The following is an 18542-nucleotide window of genomic DNA, read 5'->3' on the forward strand; positions in this document are numbered from 1 at the left end:
GTCCAATTGGCTTGAAGCTTGATGTGTGACTTGAACAAGATGTGTACAAGAGATCTATTAGGTTTTGGTCAAAATTTGAAGCTGAGGTACACCGATCGCGATCGTAGTACCTGGGCTTTTTTGGGTGAAAACTAGATGGCTTTAGTCTCCTATGCCTACTTAGCCCACTGATGATTTAGTTTCAAGTTTGGACTTAAAATGAACAAATTATAGCATTTTTTAACTGTTTGACTTTATTTTACTAAGTCTAACCATATTGGGTTTTCTTGATGAATTCTGGTCGGAGCCTAGAGTTAGTTGATGTTATTTTTTGAGCTTTTACTACTTCCGTGATGTGTTGCTACCATCAGCCTACTCCGTTGTCTGATTCTGACTTGATCAAGCACTTTTTACCCCGTCTTTGGAGATTTTCCAGACTTGGGGATACCAATGGGATAATTGGGCATCTCTAAGTCGCCTTTTACTCTTTGACATTAGTTCAGCCAAATTCTTCCCTTGTGTGATCACTCGAGACTGAAATGGTCATTTCCATCCTTGTAGGAGATTTTGAGCTCCATTCAGGGTTTTCTACTACTGTGCTGACTCCTAGTTGGACAGGTGTGCCTTTCAAACCACCCGTCATAATTTTCAGTCGAATTTTGGTAGTTGTAGGTCAAATTTCCCGATTTGGGTGTGTTTGACAATTTTTGCCTATTCTATGAACAAACTTTGTGCATTTCTTATGAAAATTCAAAAGAGTGTACTTCTCCATGAGTTCTAAGCTTGGGCCATGTCAAAATTTCTAAAACCTGCAACTGGGGGCACCGATCGCGATCGTACCATAGGTCCCAAATTAATTTTTGACACTTGCAGGTTGTTGGCGAAGTTGAGGGGAGGCTTTTTACAAATTCTGTGTCAATTTTGGTCAGTAGGGTACACCGATCGCGATCGTTGTACCACCACCAAACTGAGATTGGATCACATGGCTTTGTTCCTGACATTGTGGGGAGCACATTGATGTGTTCTGTACCTGAAATTTTTTTATCGTGATGCCTCTAAGGGCCCTTGACCTATTTGACTCAATCCGACTTTGATTTGGTCAATGCGCCTGTTTGTGCGATGTTTCGCGCTTGCATGTATAATACACTTGGTCTTTACTCGATAAGGAACATACCTATGAAATCTGGTGTGAAACGCTGGCTCCAATCGTCCGTACGGGGTAGAAATGTGGCAGCTCGCTCTAGGTCAAGAAGCTCTCTTCTTCTCTCTCAAAATGTAAAAATGATAAATGAGCTAGAATTTGGCCTACCTGACCCATATCTTCCCGAGGTTTTCGTGACATAGGTATTATTTTCATTACCTTTGATCTTGATATAATTAGCATACCATCTGTGGGTTGAACCGTTCGTCATTCTGGCGTCGTATGACCATTTGATGCGATTCTGGCGAAATGTGGTCATGATTATTAAAGCTGAAATTCGACATCTTCAGATTAGCTTCATATCTTCCATGCTTCATAACCCTATCATGATACTTTAGTGTTTGCTTCCAGAACTTGATTCCGACACTATGGGAGATATTTTTTAATTTTTGGAAGATTATTAACGAAAATCAAACAAAATAAATTGAAAATACTTATTATCGGCGAAAATTAGCCAAAAATTATTATACTCATCCTTAAGCATGTATTTTCACTAGAAGCATCCCAATGCTCTAGATTTTGTCATTACAGCTCATTATTATGCTGGTTGGATGAAAAAACGCTAAAAAATGCCAGATTTTGATCAAATTTGTTCGAAATTGAACTCTAGAAAATGAGAAAAAAACAACAAACACATGCATTATGTACCTATATACACGTTCGACCCCTTAATGGTCTTGAATCCTGCTAGATTCAGCAGTTACTCCCCCCTTCCTAAACTGAGTCGTCCCGGACGAAGGTTGTGTGCATGTGCATGGGTTTTGAAATCTGTGTCTATGCACGGCCGTGTAATGTGGCCCTATCCTCATGTTTGAGACAATGCATTGGGTAACAAAGTGTTGTGCAAGATGCGGGGATTAAATGTAATTTTCAGTGGCTTTGGATGGCGAGGCTAGCAGTTTATGGAACAGAAGAGCTTGCAGTTTGATTGCTCTCTCCTTGATTGTTGGTGTTTTTATGGCAACTAGCTTTGGAACCCATTTGTATTCAGTTTTTTTCATATTTTCCGATTTTAATGTAGGTTCCTAAATTTTCTTAGGTTTCCATTGCCATTTTGTTAGTTCAGGCTTCTTGTGTTGACTGTTTGGTCTCCCTTCGATCTTTGTCTGTTTATCTCCAGCTTTGGTTGCCATGTCCACTCTGGATTAGCTCTTGAAGGTCTTTGATATGGTGTTGTTGTCGTCGGGAGTTGTGACTTGGGCAGCCATATCTATCTCTGTTTTTTCTGTGCGACGGTTTTCTTTATCCATACTTTTCGAACAGCCGTTTTCGGTGTTTCTGGCTGATGAGCTGATTGATTTTTGTCGATAGGGATAATCGGTCACGAGTGATCTGTTTTGGCGAATGGAGTCATGTACGTGTTAGAGTTGTGTGTGTACATCAGCGCATGGTCGACCATTCGGTAACTGCATTGTACGTTCTCATCCATGGAACTCCCAAACATAGTGATTCTCTGATTCCTTCGTCTTTCATTATGAAAATTTGATGAGGACAACTATTTCCATCAATATTGATTGGTAAGTTTACTATTCCCAATGTTGGCGTTGTTGCCTCGTTTGTGGCTTGTAAATCTCGTGTGGATTGCACTAGGGGTTCATCGGTAAGCATCTTGTAAGTGGAGAAGTTGACCACATTGACTCTTGTCCCTGTGTCAATCAATGCTCATTGAAATCTGCCATTCAGAAGTCTGACATTGATGCGAACATCGATTCCTATCTCCCATTGCTCGTCAATGTGAGTTATAGAAAGAGGAATTTGAGCCGTATCTGTTGGTTGAGGAAGTCTTTGTTGTTGTAATTTCTATTTCCGCTTTAAAATCCTGATTCTAGCCTCCTCCTGTGCTTGAGATTTTGTCTCATTTTCTTTGTCCTTGCGCTCCTTCGTAGAGTGGATTTTGGCAAGCATCTCTGAGGTTAGTGGTAGGTTGTACTGCAGCCACTAATCCAATTAGGCATCTCCTCTCCCTATAATGTCGCAATCTTAATGGCACCGCTAGATGATATTTCATGAATCACATAGGGTCCATTGCCTCACTTTTTGAGTTTCCGGGAATGTTGTTTCAAGGTATACATTAAGACGTAATCCCCCGTAGCAAATTCCTTGCTGATGACATGTTGATCAAAGAATGATTTCATGTTTCGTTTTTGCGCGTAGATTGATGCAACCGCTCTCAATCTAGTTTCATCCAGTTTTTCCAAGATATCTATTTGATTGGATAATTCATGGACTGTCCATTCTAATTCTTTAGCTAGCCAAAGTGTGGGGATAAGAAATTCAAGTGGCAAAATCGCTTGAATTCCATAAACCATGTTGAACAGAGTTGTTCCGATTGAGGTTTTGTACGCTACTCTATATGCCCATAAAGGTGAATGCAGCTTCTGATCCCAGTCGGCTCTCGATTCACTAACAATTTTTGTGAGAATTGTCACCAAAATCTTGTTCATACTTTCTACTTGGCCGTTAGCTTGTGGATGATAGGGAGATGACTTCTTGTGAATTACCATGAATTTAGCCAATAGGAATTCGATCACTTCATTGACAAAATGAGTCCCTCTATCGCTCACTATCTCTATTGGTAAGCCATACCTAGTGAAAATGTTCTCATACAGAAAAAGTGTTGTCGTTTTTGCATCATTTTTGGTTGTTGCTTTCGCTTCAACCCACTTTGTTAGATAATCTCTTGCCACAATAATGTACCCCATCATTGGCCTCAAGGGCATGTCATCTCGTGCTCTAGGAATCTTTGTCCTCTTGCAATCATCATATCGTTTCACAAACTTTTCAACGTCCATGAATACTATAAGCCACCACATTCCAACAATAAGAAATGTGCTGCAGCTTGTCCGCCATGTGCTTGCTCTAAGATAGGAACGTATTCCTCTTTCGTCGCACACATTCTCAATTGATTGTCTTTCCCCCTCTTGTAAAGATTGTCCTCAATCAATACATAGTTTTTAGCCTCTTTCGTGATCATTTTGATACGTGATCTACTAATCCCTTCAGGCAGTATCCCGGTGGTGAGGTATTCTACAATGTAGTTACTCCATCAGGGTGCTACAGATAATTTGAACAGAGTCGCGTGTTCTATCGGCTTCTCAAAAGTGAAGATAACACATGATTTGATATGAATATGAACACTTTGTTGCATTTTTGGCCAATATACACCCATGCTCATCAATCTTTGATACATCTGTGCATGCCCATTGTGAATCCCCGTTGTTTGTACATGAGCCTGGTTTAGATACAAGTCTTGTTCACTTGGTTCAACACAAAGCCTAAGGATTTGATCCGATCCCCGTTTGTATAGCCTTCTAGCCAGCATTACCAATGATCTAGATGCTGCAATGGTAGATGGTTGTCCTGTCAAATTCAATGACCCAATAGTCAACCAAGGCATTACATCCTCGCTCCATCTTGGAGCCATTTTTATGTTGAAGAGATATGCATTTGGCAAATCATCATCAACTCCTACAAGGTTTTCTCCATGCACCATTCTAGATAAATGATCCGCTCTTTGGTGTGTAGTTCCTTTTTTGACTACAACCGTGAAGTCAAACTCAAGCAATATGATGAACCATCGTACAATCCACCCCGTACTGCAAGGTTTGTTTACCAAGTACAGTAGTGCTTGGTGATCAACGAAGAATACAAATTTATTGGAAAGTAGGTAATGTCTAAACTTTTTCACAGCATAGATCATACCCAAACCCTCCCTTTCAGTTGTTGTGTAATTCTTCTCTGCACTGTTTAGTTGTCTACTGGAGTAATTGATTGGAAAATCCATGTTGTTTTCTCCAGGTTGTGCAAGTATGTATCCTATAGCATATGTTGATGCATCTACGTGGATGTGTAATATCTTTTCCCAATCCGAAGCCTTCAAAATTGGAGCGGATATCAATCTTTTCTTCAAAGTTTGAAAAGCTTTCTCGCACTCATCTGTCCACTCAAATTTAGTTATCAATGCGTAAAGTGGTTTCGGAATTATAGCGTATGAGTAGATAAATCTGCGATAATATCCACAATGGTCCATAAATGCATGTAACTCCTTTACCTTTACTGGTCGTGGTAGATCAACAATTACGATGATCTTCTCCATGTCTGTCGAAATACCATTTTTGGACACTATATGTCCCAATATTTTTCCTTGTCTTACCATGAAGACACATTTCTCCGGATTCAAGTAACTCCGATGTAGTCTGCATTTGTTGAACACTTTGGTTAAGTGCTCTATGTGCTCCAATCTTATGAGAGAATGAACGTACAAGTCATCCATGTAAATTTCTAAGAACTATCTTAGATATTCTTTAAAAGCATGACCCATCAGCCTCTAAAATGTGGCTGGTGCATTCGTTAAGCCAAAAGCCATTACCCTGAATGCAAAAATGCCCCATTCAGTTGCAAAAGCAGTCTTGTGTTGATTCTATGGCTTTATTGCGAGTTGGTTGTAGCCTGAAAAGCCATCTACGAAACTGTAAGCTTCTTTTCCTGCCACTCTTTCTATTACATGATCAGTAATGGGTAGGGGATAGTTGTCCCAAATTGTAGCAGCGTTTACTTTCTTGAGATTGACGCACACTCTCAACTTTCCATTTTTCTTTGGGACCACCACAATCGGTGAAACCCAGTTAGTGTGCTCAATTTCGTAAATAAAGTCTACCTCTTTCAGCTTATCTATCTCCTCCTTGATCTTCCTTGCAAACGTCTCATTGTAAGTATAAGGACGTTGTCTGCTTGGTTTGGTGTCATTCTTAAGGGGTATTGTGTGTTGACAGATACTTGGATCCACCCCCTTAAGATCTTTGTATGAGCATGCAAACACATCTCTATACTGTTTTAGAGTAGCTATCAAAAGCTTTTCCTCTTCTTCAGTAAGATCCGTGGCAATATATGCGGTTTTTGAATCTTCTCCTGGATCCGCTAGATCTATTCGTTTGGCTTTTTCAAGATCGTCGTATGATGTACCAGGTTCCCTCAATTCTCTCATCGGTTGTTGCACTATGATTTTTCTATCTTGTATGGTATAATTCTTTTAATGGGACGGCACATCCATCTTGTCAGAATTCGTGTCCTCATCTGTTTCCATTTCAGTTGTCCATATGTCTTTGAGGGTCCGTTTGAGCTTATTGTACTCTATTTTCCTCTTTGTTTTGGTCATTCTAGACCCTGTTTCCCCCTCCTTATGTGTCTCAGTCGCTTGCTTTTCGCACTTGTTCTTATTGTTGTTTTTCCATGGTTAGTTTTGATAAACCGCCCAGTGACCTTGTCTTTGACCCAATCATCAGCTTTTATAAGCCTTAGATATCCCGTTTTTACATTGACAAGAGGCATGGGTTTATGTTTATTCGCTCTTGGTTTCCTTGTTCTCTTTGATCTATACCTCTCTTGCCGACTAGGTTTTTGGTTAGGAAACTCGTAAAACCTGTCCGGTCTTAACATATACTTCCTATTCGTCTCTGATCCACTTGATATTTCATCATCATCATCTATCATTTGGATTTCATCACCCAGTGTTGGAAGGTCATCGCTTAGTGAGTCTGTGAATTCCTCCTCTATTTGATTCCTATCGTCCAATACAGATATCTCATCAACTATTCTTTTACACTCAGTCACACGTAGTGGTTCTTCTTATTCCTTGCTTTCTGATCCTGACTCAAGGATGACGCTAGCCATTTGCAATGTTACTAGGTCGTATCTCTCATGGTCACAAAATTTTGTAGACGTGCATTCGTTAACACATACATCAAAGGTTGATAATATTTGAGTCCACCCAAATGGATCACATAAATGTTCAGGGAAAGGTTCTGGGAGATAAGCCTCATCTTCTACTGACCTTTGCAACACACATTCCTCTTTGATTAAGTCTCCACAAGCAGATGCTCTACACATCCAGAGATGTGCTTTCATTTGTAACCACGCAGGTATTTCTTTTTCATTCACTGTGGTTGAATCAAATTCTTGCACTGGTGTTTTTGCAACGTCTCTATAGCCGTGATCCTTCATGTTGATTTTCGTTATTACCTCCTCATGCCTTAGGTAAATTTGGTTGTACCCCCAATCTTGTATCATTTTGAGTTGATGCATAAAAGGTCACCCCAAAATAATGTCAAAGTTGTTTGTTTTTCCGAAGTCTACCACGACAAAGGTGTGCTCATAGTTAATTCCACACGAAGTTACAACTATTTGGTCCAGGACTCCCAATGGTCTCTCTACAGACCCATCTGCGAGTTGCAGTTTCATTCTCGTCTTTCTGAGATCTGGACGGCCCCAAGTCTCCCAGATTTTCTTTGTTGCAATCGTAACTCCCGCTCCATTGTTTAGGATAGCTATCGTATTTATATCCTGATATTTGATAGGTAAGGTTGTATTACTTTCCTCACCATCACAGTAATCTCTAACCTTGTTTATGGGCACAGGTTGGGCTTTTGGTTGACCTTCCCGTTTGTTTTCTTCTATCGTAGGGTTTGTCTGAAGAGGAATCTTTATTCCTTTGTTCTCCAAATGTTTTCCCATGTCTTCCCATAAGTGTGGTCTGATTCGCAAGAGTTCTGACAGTGTGCTTGTGCATGTTACAGGTGTCAACAACATCTCTTGAAGACGTTTTGAGTCAATCATTTGTGGAATAGCTCTCATCTAGGATGGAACTAATCTTATCTCCAATTGTGCCTCGTATTCATCAGTGGTGTTCGGCACCACTCGGTGATCCAATGACAATATAGTTTTAGGCATGGGTCCGTTTACTTGTTCTGATTCATCGATCTTCAATTCTTCTCGATCTTCGGGAATCAGTACTTCTTGTTCTGGGGTTCTAATCGCATTAGGTTCCATCAATGCCTGGGCTATTTCAATAAGGTGTTTACACATGGGAGTATTAGAGAACTCTCAAAGTTGGTGGAAAATCAAACAAGCGATGAAGGAAAGATACTTATCCCCTGCCCATGAAGCAATAAAGATGAATGAATTCTTTCGTTTGAAACAATACAACTTATCCTTGGAAGAGTACTACTTAAAAGTTTGTAAGGCTTAGGCGTTACGCTCCACCAATGAGCATAGAGCATCAGGTAGCTCGCTTTTGTCAAGATTTGAGAGAACCAATCAGCTCACGATTAGAATCTTTAAAACATACCACTGTACAAGATTCTTTACTACAAGCTAAACCTTTGATGAAGGAACAGTAAGGGATTACAATAATAATTGAACGAGATTAAAGCTTCAGAAATACACAACCACAAAGATTTTATGACGCTAATATGCAAGATCCTCCACGCTTGAGACATGATTAGGTATGCTCAACCTTACGAAGCATCACTAGGAAAAAATAATACACCTCAAATTTCGTATTATGAGGAACCGAATAATCCTTACGTAACTAAACTTGAACCACAGATGTACGCAGACAAAGCCTATCAACCGTGGAGAAATAACGAGGGTATGGCACCACCAACGTATGTAGCACAACCTTCAAGGGATCAATATTTGGTGGATGAAAGAATGCTAATGTTCATTGCAAACCAGAACTACAAACCAAGAGGATATCCTAATAGGGCGGGACAACTCATAGGACCACCTTCTCAAAATCAACCACCAATTGGACCGTGCTATAATTGTGGAAGTTCAGATCACTGGGAGCGTAGTTGTCCTTTCAAGGGCGAAAGAGTGAAAATTTTTGGGTTTTGTGATGGTTGTGGTGTGAATCACATACTGCCAGATTGCCCAAGGAATCCGGACAACAAGGGAAAAGAAACTATGAATGTTGTGGGGGTTTTACTGAGTGCAAGCAGTGGATCAAAAACCGAACCCACAATCCAAATCAATGTGGTAACCAGAGCTCAAGCCAAGGACTTAGAGAAAAACAATCCATTGGAAGAAAAGGTCCAGTTGCCAATACCCACAGAAAACGAGAGTTTATCTGTGAGGAAACAGGGGAAATCCTAGAAGGTGAAACGAGACAGAATGAAAACAAGAAGGATGAAGATCCAAATTGCCATGCAAAATGAATTACATGAAATGAAAGAGCAACTGAAACAAGAGAGAGATAGTAAAACTGCTGAGGACAATAACAAGTCGAGGAAAGCATCCTCAGGGGGATCAGTCTTGGTCGAGAAAGTGCTAGAGCCTTTAGATTTTCTATTACAAGCATATGAAGCAAGGCTAAAAACAAACCAAACCTTAGAGCAGAGATGGTTGAATTATCCTCAAACAGAAGTGGAAACGAAGCGTTTGGAGGCCTGTCTGCTCCTGCTACCATATTCACATTTGGCCCAACTTGATATCTTGGAGGAGGTGGCTGGGGTGGTCCTGCTGGAGGTCCATACTGCCTTTCCCTCACATAGTTTTTGTTGTAAAAACACTCATCCATGCCATGGCTTGTCCATTTTTGCTCTATGGTGCACCATTTCAGTACTCGTCCATTTGCAACTGGTGCTTTCGGCTATTATGTGAACCACGACGTCCGGGTGAGACTGTCTCATCACTAGATTTTCTCTTATATGTTGTTGCATTCTCTTCATTACTTCCTCTATCATTTGGTCAGTTGTCGGCATCAAAGAATCCTGAGCATCTTTCTTGGTAGAGGGTTCACTCTTAATGGATGAAGAGCCATTGGTTACTGAATCAGTATCCTCTGACACTTCCCCATATGCTTTGCAGTTATCAACAAGATATAACGCTTCCCTTGTAACATGTTCAAATGTGCTATATGCTTTCAAGTGAAGGTCCTTTTTCAAGGTTTCGTTTCTAAGTCCTTCAATGAAGAGCACAGACAATCTATCGTCCTGTGGTAATTCTCTCCTTGGGCACCTCTCAATGTATTACTTGAATCTAAAGGATGCTTCCTTCACTTTTTCGTTCTCCTTTTGTTTAAAAGCATATATCTATGATACAATATTATGCTTTATACCCCGTTTTGAGAATTCTTTCGCGAACTCCCGCAATACATGTTCAATATTCGGACAAGTTTCAGGATTCAAAGGTTGAAACCACGTTAAGGCCGTCCCTTCCAAGGTCAGCCCGAATCCCTCATATTGAGTATGGAAATTAGTGATCTGCTCTGCCTATTAAGACTTTCTTAAAGAGCGACACATGGATATATGGATCCCCTGATCCGATATACTTCTTTGGCATGCACTTCTCTACCTGGGATGGCCTCATCCATCTACGGTCTGCGACCAATCTCAATGCTCCCGTGTCTCGACTTAATCGTTCTCGTACATCATGGATGTCGTGGGTTGCTCTCGTTGGCTCCCCTGCCATGAATCTACTACTAGGAGGCAAATGTGATGGTGTGGCTGTGAATGTCAGACTTGCGGTATGTGTAGAGATAGGAACCGCACTACCCCGATTTGTAGCCATTGACTCTCTCGGATGTAGTGTTCCCATGGGGTTTGGCATAGAATACTGAGGTCGACTGAAAGAATCAGCTACATGAGTCCTCTCTCCACCTGTTGCCATCGGGTCTGGCATGACATTTGTAGGTGCTGGTCTCTATGGGCTTGGAGTGACATAATACTGGTGGAGTGGTCCCCCAAAGTACGTATATCCTTCCAACTCCTTTTTATCGATTGCTGCGTATCGTCTTCCATATTTGTCGTATGCGACAATTTTCATTTCTGATCCCTCTGTGTAGGTGAAGACATAAAGTCTTTTCCTCTTTCTCAACTCTTCGACGTAGGGTTCCTCGCATCTATAATAAAGATCTTCCTCTCCATTATTATACTTGTATAACCCCACGTAGACGTTGTCTGTGTTGACTCTCAAAGTTTTCTCGCCTTAATCTCACATTAGGGAAGCTCATTGTTGGTGCTTTCTCCTCAAGATCCTCATCTACATTGGCTTTCGTGCCCATCAATCCCCACTTGTCCACAATGTTAGGATTCAAGACTACCAAGTACATGATACCTTTGTCATCTAGGTACCTATCTCCGCTATAGCTCACGGTCACTAAGTCCTTGAACTCACTTGGTCTATCTTCTATTTTCACACAGTAGCAGTCCATACCATCTTTGTAGATCTTGGCACCTTGCTTGTTGTCATATTGATACTTGATGAACAATAGCTTCATTGTGGCCGAAGGGTTTGATGGTATTGCTGCCATGTTTTCTCTTTCGTTTAGGTTTAAATGTCCCAAGTGTTCCGTGAAATACTCGTAAGATCTCTCTAAAGAATTATCGAGAATACTTTCTTCAAGGATCGGCTCTAACGGTCGTACTACACCTTGGTTTACACTCTCCTCTGTTGATAAAACACTTTCTTGATCCGCTAAATTTTGGTGTTGGTCGTTGATTTGTTTTCCCGATCTCAAAAACATGAAGAAAGTGGAATTTACCGATTGAATCCAAACCTCTTACCTGGAGATGGAGTGATCTTCCAACTCTCACAACTGCATGGATTGTTACTTGATCGGTCTCTGCAAATGAATACACTTGATGGCTATGAGATCATTGTATCATTCCAACTGTCAACAGATTCAACAATTTCAGAATGACTTCAACACAATTTTTCTTGCAGATTATTGACAGTATGTCCAATTTGGGTTTTGACAACTCCTGATATCTTCAATAGTCTAGGTTTATGAACAGGTCAAAAATGAGTCAAATCTGGCACAAAGGTACACCGATCATGATCGTAGTTCTGAGCCCAAGTTTGATGAAATTTCACCAGCTTGTTCACTAGGCTATTTTAAGGCTACCCACCAAATACTTTGGTATTCAAACCCCAAAAAGTCAAGCTTTTACCAGTTCTTGGTTGGAAGTGTCTGTTTTCTCGAATCTGTCAGTTTGACTTGATTTTGGTGTTTGTTTTGGGATATGAAAGCTATCTAGGGTTGTCCTGTGTATAGGCTCTCCCTCTGTATAGTCTATACCCAATTTGATGTATATGATCCAAATGAAAGTCAATTTCTATGTCAGTATATCAATTTCCGACTTGGATTAATACTCAGATGATTTTGACAAGTATTTTGAGGTTTTTGGCTCTTGGTCATGTATACTTTTATGTTTATATACACATGAGGATCTCACAGATGAAATCTGGTCAAAATCTGACACTTAGGTACACTGATCGCGACCGTAGTTCTGAGCCCAAATTCAACCAAATTTGGCATGCTTGTAGACACTGATGTTTTAAGGCTATCCCCCAAGTCTTTTTGCATTTGGATCACCAAAAGTCAAGATTTTATAGTTTCTGGGTCTCTCAGGCTAGTTTTACCCAAGTGGCCTGATTCCCTTGATTTTTGATGTTTTGGGGTGTGGTTGCTTTAGACAAACTTGTTTAGAATCTTATCAGGAAGGCACATGTCAAATCTTGTACAATTCTAACACTGAGGTACACCGATCGCGATCGTAGTACCAGAGCCAAATCTGATGAAATTTAGTCTACTCCCTCTGACAAGTGTTTTACAGTGTTTTGTGCTACCACTTGGTGATTTGAATCAATATCAACCCTATTTGGTCAGATTTTCTAAATTTCAGAGTCTTATGGCCTTTTTGCCAAAGTTATGGTTTCCTGGTTTCTTGACTCTAACTTTTGCCCCAAATCTGACTAGAATGAAAATTACTTATCCTACTCCTAAGTACAGAAATGAAAGAACATAAAGAAATGAATCAAACAAAACAAACAAGAAGGATTTTGGGTGAGATTTCAGTACTCAATCGAATTAGAGAAATTGAAGAGAAAAAATGTTTTGAACACTCTTACTCACAGCTCCCTAAATCTCCTAAGAGAGGATCTAGCCGGTCCACTGACTCTAGACTCCACTAAGCTCTAAACCCCTGTCTACCAGTCTAACTAAGGTGTAAAATGGATTTGTGGATTGATATTCTTTTAAGGAAGCTAATTGCACACTCGGTCACTCATCACCTAAGGTGCATTCCCCGGTAACGGCGCCAATGTTTGCGGGTCGCCACGACAGACGTCCATAGCATAGCTCTCACGCATCAACATAAAATATCAATACAAGGGAAGCGACCAGGACGAGGCATGGAGACTTGCTAGGGTTTCATTCCTAATGAAGTGACTCGATGAGATGCAACTACTAACTCTGCAAGAAAATCATATGCACTAAAGCCAAGTAATCTTCCTATGTCCTTCTACACAGCTCTATAGTCATCACGCCCGTTTACCATGCAAATCATGTCGGATTCGCACGAAACTTGAAGGGGAGCTACAGGGCACTTTTTAGAATCTATCCTATCACTGTCACAGCATTCTGGAGAGGTACAAAGATCGCGATCGTTCATCCCAAAGTCAGCAAAAACAACAGGTGATCCTAAAGAGTCGTTTTAGGGTCCCTAAAGCCTCTCCTAGGATCAAAACAACATAAAATATGCATATAAGCACTCAAAACAGCGATTTAAGGTCTCAAACTTGTAGTTGAACACCTACACCAAATCTTGATTGATTACACTTGAATGGAAGAGAAAAGTAAGAGGAACACAATGCAATAAACGAATCTGAATTCGGATTACCATAGCCACAGTAGCGAAGATTACAAGTTGGAGCAAGATAGAGCTCTCAAACGTACGCTGTCTTCTTAAACTTCTGATAAAAGAAGATAATGTTCAAACTTACAAAACTGACCTTTATAGTTTAGGTCTTTACAAATGGCTTGTCCGAACAAAAAGTCCTAAACTTCTAATTGGATCTCCACTATACAATTTCTCCCAGAAAAATAATCATAAATTCTTTTACAAGTTCTCGGCTTAGAGATGCTCTCTTACAAAAGAATTTTACAAGGGTTTCCCACTAAAATGTGACTCCTTCTCTGGAAGCCGCATCTTCATCCACCAAACAATCACGCCACACCGACATCAACTAATACACGTGCACAATTGAGTAGAGAAAATAGAAGAAGAAAAGGAGTACGGGGGTGTCATCAACACTTGAAAGGGACGGGTTTTTGATTATGCTAGCTTTGATTACATAGACTTCTACCTTCTTCCTCAACCCCAAACACCCTCCCCAAAACTCTCCTCCTTTTTTGCCCGAGGCCAAAAATTAGTTTCCTTTTTTCCCAAGGGTGTGTGCAACTCTCCCTCTAGCTTGACCCGACTTCCTATTTTTGGCGATCACTTTGCATGCAAAGGTGCTCCCTCTATTCTTGGCTTCCTGCCATGCATGTGAGCCACCCCTTGCCCAAGGAAATTGTCACGGTATTGTGACTGTTCTGCGGGACTCTTCTCTCTACTCTAGGTGCCGTTTTAGGCACACGAGAAAGAGCCCATTCAGCAACTACCACATCATTGAAGGAAAGCGTCATTGAGGCCGACAACAATTGCCTTCTCTTCTCGATGCTCAAATGGTGCCATTGTAGTATAAATACCCCTTGCTACTTGTTGCCAAATCCGCATATGGGCTGAACCCAAGGCCACGTGGAACTACTTGGAGTGGCCACTCTCCAAGGCCCCCAGAACTTCCCAAAGAGCCTTACAAAACTCCCCAATTTTTTCATTTTTTGGCCAACTTCACTTGATTGCCATTCTCGGCCTGCAACTCTAATCATTGAGTTGTCAAGTCCTGGTGAAAAACACATTCCATAGATTCAATCTGTACAAATCCCCACACACTTTGATCTTCCTAGGCCTTTCAACCATCGGTCCAAAAATGCAAAAACACATGGCACTGCATAGCCATCATATGGAACCAACTTCAACTAGCAATATCGAGCTATCGGAGTTCCCAGATTGAGAGCAATAACTTCCCACTATCTCCACATGTTAAGAGTTACCTCTCAATACTGCATCAAGATTCAAAATCTTCTAGATGGTGCACTTTCCTAAGCAGTCAAACTGCCCCGAACTTGGCCCCCGATAAAACTTCATATGGCAATATCTTGCCATCCATGACTCCAATTGTCAATCTGAAAAGATCGACATGCCCCAGAAGATGAGAACTTTAAGCCCATGTATTCAGTTCAACTTTGATGCTCCATTTGAAATTGCCTTGTCTGTCTTAGATCTGCATACATCTCTAGCTTTAAACTACCATAGCTTTCACATTGTGGCTCCGTTTGGTGAGGCGTTTGGACCAGCCAACTCAACATCTCAAGCTCTACATCTAGATCAAAACCTAATACTTTGAACATCCTTCTCTTGCATCCCATCTAGACCACTTTGAAGCCCTTCTTGGCCTATGAACCGCATCAACCATACACACCCACTACTAACTGTCTTCCTAGGATCTTTGTAGCTGCTCCATCACTTTGGCAAGCCCATGAGAGCCTGTACAACCCTGCTTTGCACTCTTTGTAGCACTGATGAGATTTGGTTGCACCATCATCGCCCAACCCCTTTGTTGAACATTCAATGCTCAACCAAAGAGATGATTAAAGAAACTAAGAAACTACAAAACTGATAACTATTGTGAGAAAACAAAAAATTCTCATTATGTACAAAGTCTTATTTGTGGAAAATATCAATTCTATTAAAACTTGATGCATGGTGGTACGTACCAACTCTTTTTCAAATAAAAGCTTGGAGACGTAGACCATTCACCCGGTTCTTGAGAAGATGACCATTTGTCCTCATCAGCAAATAAGTACCATTGGGAAAAACCTGATGGACCTTGTCCACTTTTATTTAAACTTTGTTTGAAAGAAGAAGTCCAAATAACTTTTGTACTTCATCACCAAATCACCATTTTCTATCTCCTTCTCTGGCAAATGTTGATTAAACTTTGCCACAAAGAAAAATATTTTTGCCACAAATGTTGATTTCTTTTCCCGTTCCTACAAAGAAAAATCTTTTTCCGCCTCTCGATCCATTTTCAAAGCTCCTAGACTTGTGATCTTATCCTATAAAACATCCTGCTTAGATTTGTCAACCCGCCACATGCCTTTAAGAGCACCTAGTTGCACATGCACAGGTAGCCCCGCCTCCTTGCCATAAACTAACTCGTAAGGAGTGAAGTTCGTAGCCACCTTCTAAGAGGTCCTTTATGGCCACTAACATTTTTCAAGGTTAGCTTCCCATTCTTTAACCCGTTTGTATATATACGTGGTAAGCATCTTGATTATCTATCCATTTTCACTTTCAACTAAACCATTGTAGTGTGGATGATATCAAGATGAAAACCTTTCTTGAATACCCAGATTTTCCATGAGTGCCCACACTAGCTTACTTCTTAATCATTGACCCCAACTAGAGATAAGCACCCAAGTTACACCAAAGCGGCAACATATGCAATCTAAAACAAATTGAGCAATTGTATGAGCATTTACCTCCTTGATCGCTTTTGCTTCAACCCACCTGGTAAGATAATCAATAGCCACCACAATGTATTACCTACCGCTTGTAGACTTGGGCAATGGACCGATGGCATCCAAACCCCACTTTTCAAATGCATCCTTAGCTATGATGGCCCCTTATGGTTATGCTACCAATCTTCTCTCACCCATTGTTTGGAAATGATGGCATGTTTTGCACTAGTAGTGCACATCTCGTACAATGGATGAGCGCAAAAAGACTCCTCTTAAAATGCAAAACAATACCTGATCTTTGCCCTAATGTCCGCTCTTTTCATGACATTGCTTCAGCCCCATGATGATCTCCTCTTTGTAAAGAACTCTTTGCAACACTCCATCTCGACCATATGTCATCAAATCCTCTCCAACCAGAGTAAACTTCCAAGCCTTTTGAGCAATCCGCCTCTTTTGTAGCTTTGTCATCCACTCCAAACATTGTCTTGTGCACAAGAAATCATCAACCTCTTTTGGAGTCTCCCTCCCTGCATATGTAGTTGGTCCACATATAAACTCGACATTTGAGTCTGCACACGACTGCTAGCCAACCTATCAACTTCTTGATTCAGCTCCCTTCTGACATGTTTGAAATGTATTTCTTCAAAAAACTTCAACAACTTCTTTATGGAATAAAGACAAATTTTAAGGGAAGTTCTTTTTACCTACCACTACCCCAAAAGTTGTTTTACAACTAGGAGAGCATCACCTTTAACTACCGACCTGGAGATCCCAAACTCCACAGATTGATCGAGCCCCAAATGAAATGTCAAATACTCTGCTTCATTATTTATAATGGAAATGGCCTATGAACTTTGAGAGTAGTGGAAATTAGAAGAAGCACTTTTGTGGAATTACTTTGTGAGCATAGAGGGTGAACTTAATCGATGGCAGCAACTTAAACATAGAATCTAGCTAACTTGGCACGAGCAATACTTTTGCAAGAGAGAGAATCTAGAGAACATGACAATAGTTGAGGACCGGATTTATGTGGAGCCGGTCCCCCCTCCACTAGGCATTTGTATTATAGTTTCTCCCATTAAGAGAGACTTGGTACAATACAATCTTTGTGTTCCTTGTGACTTAGGTGAGAGATAACCCTCCCTGGGGGTCTATGCACAAAATATACAATTTTCAATATACATCAGAGTTGCGAAAGAATTTGCATAGGGGAGGAGTTCTCAGTGCGAGACCAAGCATGGAGTTTAGACCATGAGCCGGAGTGCATCTAGAGGTACCTAGGGACTATTGCTACGCCCGAATGGGTGTTATGAATGAAAGTGTACTCAATAACAAAATACAACATTGTGGAGGGTGAATATATATGTACACCACGTTGCGAGAGAGAGAGAGAGAGAGAGAGAGAGAGAGAGAGAGAGAGAGAGAGAGAGAGAGAGAGAGAGAGAGAGAGAGAGAGAGAGAGAGAGAGAATATAGTGGAGGGTGAAATAGTGCACAGAGACATGAGAAAATAACAACATAGAATCTTTAAATGCCCCGTCTAAATAAAGCAAGAAACCATGTATTAATGCAATGATAAAATTTGGGTATACCATAGCATCAAAAAGTTTATGAGAAAATAACTAGCAGAGCACCGAACCCTATGCAAGGATCAACCGGTCCACCCATCCACTCCCGCTCTACTACAGATAGAGAGAATTTTGATTCCCCCAGGAGAGAGCTAGAACACCTCCAACCTACCTAAGCTAGACATAGGATGAGGCCGCTTCACCTCCCTCCATAAACCCGAGCTATGAAAGGATCCCAAGTGCTAGTAGGTGGTAGGGTATCAACACCAACCATACTAGTATGGGCGCCATGTCTCTTCGATGCCCAGCACCGGGTGTTTAGGCAAAGCCAAGGCAAAATCCCCAATGCATTAGCCATGTAGGTCATTCAACCCCTAACGCACTAACCGTGTAGATGAGCCTAACAAAAAGAAGAAGACCTAGGCAACACCCCCAATCCAGCAAAGCCCAAGGTCAATGACCCTTTATTCTAAGCCTGAGAGATGTAGGTGATCCTAGTCTTGTAGCGACGTTGCGATGAGAAACAATAGCACTTTCCATATGCACAAACAATCTTTTCCAAGCAGTTAGACTATACAGGATCTCTACCCTTACATGTCTACCAC

The sequence above is a fragment of the Adiantum capillus-veneris genome, chromosome 3 (assembly GCF_014529385.1).
Source record: "Adiantum capillus-veneris isolate H3 chromosome 3, ASM1452938v2, whole genome shotgun sequence".
Taxonomy (NCBI): domain Eukaryota; kingdom Viridiplantae; phylum Streptophyta; class Polypodiopsida; order Polypodiales; family Pteridaceae; genus Adiantum; species Adiantum capillus-veneris.